Raw genomic sequence first — 6000 nt, 5'->3', positions numbered from 1 at the left:
GTGTGCTCTCTGAAGCCCCCACCGGTAAGATTAATTTAGAAATTACGAGAACATGTAAGCAGAAGTCTTCTCACAAGCAAAGTAAAGATGTTAAATGTTTATGATCCTCGTTTTACCAGTGCGTTAGTGTAGATGAGTTGGCTGATAATTTGTAAGTTGTTGAGTAACCCCAGAATGTATGTAAACTGATTTGACAAAAAGGCTAGTTAGATATTTCCCTTTTGTAATGTTTCTGAAATTTGTTAACGCAGGTATGTGTAATTTTATGATTTGTATTCATGATTTTTTTGTTAGGTTGGACAATACTTGCTGCATAAATGTTATTGTTTATGAATCAAGTAGTAAAAATGATGCAATTTTTCTGAGTGGCGCAATTTCAATTGTCAGATGTTTTGAAAAGCCAAACTTAACTTGGAATATAATTTCACTAAAAAAAATTAGTGTTAATAATTTACCACAATCAGTAACGCTTCCCTCTCCAAGTCATGTTTTTCAAAGACAGTGGATTTTTTTGATGTCTTCATTTATCAGCCAAAAGAATTTCATGTGCATTTCAAAGTATTATGGCTAGCATTGCACACTGCTGAGCCTGTAGCTACCATATTTTTTTCTGAGAGAAAAGAATATATCGCATTCCACTGTTGCTGCTTTAGAGGCAAGACAATTTAACATATTTGTTATGTGCACAGGGACCAAAGTAATCAGTTTTGAACAGGGCCAGAGGATTCAGTGCCTATGGGGCTGAATATATTTTACAGTTACTGTATTTCTTTATTGGTAATGGGAATTGCATTGCCCAATCAGTTCCTGTAAATTTTTGCTAACAACAACAGAGTAAGCACACCACTTGCAGTTACAACATGCTACACAATAAATCCAGTATTGTATCTAGTGCTCAGTCATCCATTCATTCAATAATTTAGTTAAAGACAATATATATTTGCATACACTCACACATTCACTCAATATAAAAAAAATAATTAAACAAAATAATTAAACGGACATATAACCATTACACAAGCTTTCTTCCTCTGATCCAATCAAGTCTAAATCTTTAGTTATTGTCACAGCCAAAAGTATAACTTTTAAGTACAAGTTAAAGTCACCCCCTATGTGACTGTTCATATTTATGCTATGCAACCATCTGAGGAAACCAACTAAAGCTAACTGTGTCACTTAGACCTAACTGACATCATCTACAGGTCTGTCCTCCACAAACACCTAACATGTTTTTTTGTTTTTTTTTTTTTCAGAGAGCGAGGAGATGATGCCCTTATTTGTAAATTGTTCATTGAGTGTGACATCAAGCAGGTCACTTTCCATGTATGCATAATTTTCTTACTTGGATGCTCCAGACCTACATCTACATCAGTACTCTGCAAGCCACATAATGATGTGTGGCGGAACATACTTCTGGTACCATTATGTGATCCCCGTTTTCTTGCTCCATTCGCGACTGGCATGTGGGAGGAATGAGTGTCGGTAAGGTTCTGTATTACTCTAATTTCTCGGAAGTTCTCGTTGTGGTCATTAGACATGCCTAGGCAGAGCATTACACGGCAGTTGTTCGGTACCGCCGGACCTTCAATGCCTATTCAGACAGAGATCAGTTTTTATGGGGGAGGACATGTATTTGGAAAAGTCCAGGCGATATGGGAAGATTTCAGTTGGACAGGCAGAGATTTCCGCAATCAGATATTTGATTGTAAGGTGTAGCCAGAGGCATATAAGACTAGGTCACAATCTAGTAATGATGAAGAGTAGGTTTACGTTTAAGAGACTACTCAGAAAGAATTGATGCACAAGGAAGTAAGGTATGGCAATACTAAGGCATGAAGAGATATGCTTGAAATTCTCTGAGGCTATAACTAAAGCGATAATGAATAGCTCAGTAGGCAGTTCAGTTGAAGAGGAAATGACATCACTAAAAAGAGCATCCGCAGAAGTTGGGAAGAAGAACACAGTTATAAGGAAGGTAACTATGAGGAAACCATAGGTAACGGAAGAACTACGTCAGTTGCTCGACAAAAGACGGAAGTATAAAAATGTTCAGAAAAATTCAGGAATAGAAAAATACAAGCCACTTAGGAATGAAGTAAAAAGGAAGTGGAGAGAAGCTAGGGCGAAATGGAACTGTGAACAAAACGATTACTCATGTTGGTGCGTAGGATGTATGAGTATGGTCACATACCATCATACTTTTGGAAGAACATCATCCACACAATTCCTGGGACTGCAAGAGTTGACAAGTGAGCGCACAATCAGCTAAGTAGCTCATGCATCCAAATTACTAACAAGAATGACATACAGAAAGAAAACTGAAGATGCGTTAGATGACGATCAGTATGGCTTTAGGAACAGTAACGGCGCCATAGAGGCATTTCTGATGTTGGAATTGATAATGGAAGAGAGACTGAAGAAAAATGAAGACACGTTCATAGGAGTTGTCAATCTGAAAAAAGCGTTCTACAATGTAAAATGGTGCAATATGTTCGAAATACTGAGAAAAATAGGGGTAAGCTGCAGCGAGAGACGGGTAATATACAATATGTGCAAGAACCAAGAGAGGACAATAAGTGTGGAAAGCCAATAGCAAAGATCCCGGGTTTGCGTCCCGGTCGGGGCACACATTTTCAACATGTCCCCAAGGAAGTACATCATCGCCTGTTTGCAGCTAGGGTGTCCATTTAATTATCATTTCATGTCCAGATTAGAAAGGGTGTAGTCTTTCGCCCCTATTGTTCAGTCTGTACGTCTAACAAGCAATGACGGAAATAAAAGAAAGATTTAAGAATGAAACTAAAGTGGAAGGATATCACTGTTAAGATTCGCTGATGCCATTGCTGTCCTCAGTGAAAGTGAAGAAGAATTATGGGATCTGCTGGACGGAATGAACAATCCAACGAGTATCGAATATGGACTGAGAGTAAATCGAAGGAAGACGAAAGTAATGAGAAGTAGCAGAAATACACTACTGGCCATTAAAATTGCTACACCACAAAGATGACGTGCTACAGACACGAAATTTAACTAACAGAAGAAGATGCTGTGATATGCAAATGATTAGCTTTTCAGAGCATTCACGTGCTGACATGACAAAAGTTTCCAACCGATTTCTCATACACAAACAGCAGTTGACCGGCGTTGCCTGGTGAAACGTTACAATGCCTCGTGTAAGGAGAAGAAATGCGTACCATCACGTTTCCGACTTTGATAAAGGTCGGATTGTAGCATATCGCGATTGCAGTTTATCGTATTGCGACATTGCTGCTCGCGTTGGTCGAGATCCAATGACTGTTAGCAGAATATGGAATCGGTGGGTTCAGGAGGGTAATACGGAACGCCGAGCTGGATTCCAACGGCCTCGTATCACTAGCAGTCGATATGACAGGCATCTTATTCGCATGGCTGTAACGGATCATGCAGCCACGCCTCTATCCCTGAGTCAACAGATGGGGACGTTTGCAAGACAACAACCATCTGCACGAACAGTTCGACGACGTTTGCAGTAGCATGGACTATCAGCTCGGAGACCATGGATGTGGTTACCCTTCAAGCTGCATCACAGACAGGAGCACCTGCGATGGTATAGTCAACGCTGAACCAGGGTGCACGAATGGCAAAACGTAATTTTTTGCGATAAATCCAGGTTTTGTTTACAGCATCATGATGGTCGCATCGGTGTTTAGCGACATCGCAGTAAACGCACATTGGAAGCGCGTATTCGTCATCGCCATACTGGCGTATCACCCGGCGTGATGGTATAGGGTGCCATTGGTTGCACGTCTCGGTCACCTCTTGTACACATTGACGGCACTTTGAACAGTGGACATTACATTTCAGCTGTGTTACGACCTGTGGCTCTACCCTTCATTCGATCCCTGTGATAACCTACATTTCAGCTGGATAATGTACGACCGCATATTGCAGGACCTGTACGGACTTTCTGGATACAGAAAATGTTCGACTGCTGCCCTGGCCAGCATATTCTCCAGATCTCTCACCAATTGAAAACGTCTGGTCAATGGTGGCCGTCACAATAGGCCACTACTCGTCACTACTCTTGATGAACTGTGGTATCGTGTTGAAGCTGCATGGACAGCTGTACCTGTACACACCATCCAAGCTCTGTTTGACTCAATGCCCACGCATATCAAGGCCGTTATTACGGCCAGAGGTGGTTGTTCTGGGTACTGATTTCTCTGGATCTATGCACCCAAATTGCGTGATATTGTAATCACATGTAAGTTCTAGTCTAATATATTTGTCCAATGAATACCCGTTTATCATCTGCATTTCTTCTTGGTGTAGCAATTTTAATGGCCAGTAGTGTAAGAATAGCAAGCAACTTATCATTGTAATTGGTGATCATGAAGTAGATGAAGTTGGGACATTCTGCTACCCAGGTAGCAGAAATCCCACGACAGACGAAACAAGGAGGACATAAAAAGTGACACCAGCACTGGCAGAAAAGGGCATTGATGACTAAGAGAAGCCTGCTAGTATGAAACATGGGTCTTAATCTGAGGAAGAAATGTCTGAGAATGTACGTTTGGAGCACAGCATTTATGTTAGTGAGACATGAACTGTGGAAAACCGGAACAGAATAGAATAGAAGCATTTGAGATGTGGTGCTACAGAAGAATGTTGAAAGCTAGATGGGCTGTTAAGGTAAGGAATAAGGTGATTCTTCACAGAATCTGCGAGGAAAGGAGTATTTGGAAAACACTGACAAGAAGAAGGGACAGAACAACGGAACATCTGTTAAGACATCAGGGTATAACTTTCAAGATACTAGGGGGAGCTGTAGATGGTAAAAACTGTAGAGGGAGGCAGAATTTGGGATACATCCAGAAAATAACTGAAGATGTAGGTTGCAAGTGCTACTCTCAGATGAAAAAAGTTGGCACAGGAGAGGAATTTGTGTCAGACCACATCAAACCAGATAGAAGACTGATTAAAAACAAAAAAATGTTGGAGGAAGTGATGTGCTGTCCGACTCTTTCTGGAAAGCACTCTACGGAAATTTCAGTAGTAAACCTCTTAGTGATACACAACGCCTCTCCTGCAACGTCTCCAACTCGTGTTTACTGAGCGTCTCAGTAACACTCTCGCCCCAACTAAACGCTCCACTGACGAAATGCGCGGCCATTGGATCCTCTGTATCTTTTCTATCTGTCTTACCTGGTAAGGATCATATATTGATGAAAAGGACCGACAAAACGGTCGAACAAGCACCTTGTAGGCCACTTCTTTAGGTGATGTTGGCTGGTGTAAGCTGTCGCCACCACACCAGTCGGCAAAGATGAAGTGCGAATATCATGAGAGAGGCCAGAGACACACCCAGAAGCAACATGCCGCCAACAGCCTCTCGACAGCATGTATTTAGGCGCCGCCACTGACTGAAGGGCCGAACTCACTCACTCACTCATCGAGTTTGGCGTCTGTCAGTTTACTTGCAGAGCGGGTTTACTTCATCACAGTGCATAGCGAGCAGATTAGTGACTATAGCGGGACTAGTACCTTTCTTCAGTCTGCAAGAGGACTATTACTGATGAGCTTGTACCACAACACATAGATCCTGTTCAAATTAAGTAAAGTATCCAGTTCATGTAAATAAAGAACCATATTAATCCACGTGTGCATTTGTGTTGTAGAAAGGGGATACCAACCACACATTACAACATACTCTCCCTATCTTCCTTGCGGTATAAAAGGTGAATTACGTTCCCTTAAGATTCTCCCTTTGAATCTCAGCCTGGCATCTGTTTCTCCTGCTATTTGTTTTACGTGATCATTTCACTTAAGATGGCTCCGGATTGGTACTCCCAGATAGTTTACGATGGACACTGTTTACAGCAATTTCTCATCAATAGGATAGTTTTACAGTAGTGCATTTCTTTTACTGTCTATGCACAATGCGTTACATTTATTTACATGCAGGGTTAACTATCAATTCCTGCACCATTCATCAATCCTCTGTAGGGCCTGCTGCAAATT

Source organism: Schistocerca nitens, chromosome 4 (assembly GCF_023898315.1).
Source record: "Schistocerca nitens isolate TAMUIC-IGC-003100 chromosome 4, iqSchNite1.1, whole genome shotgun sequence".
NCBI classification, from domain to species: domain Eukaryota; kingdom Metazoa; phylum Arthropoda; class Insecta; order Orthoptera; family Acrididae; genus Schistocerca; species Schistocerca nitens.
This window is presented reverse-complemented; position numbering follows the sequence as displayed.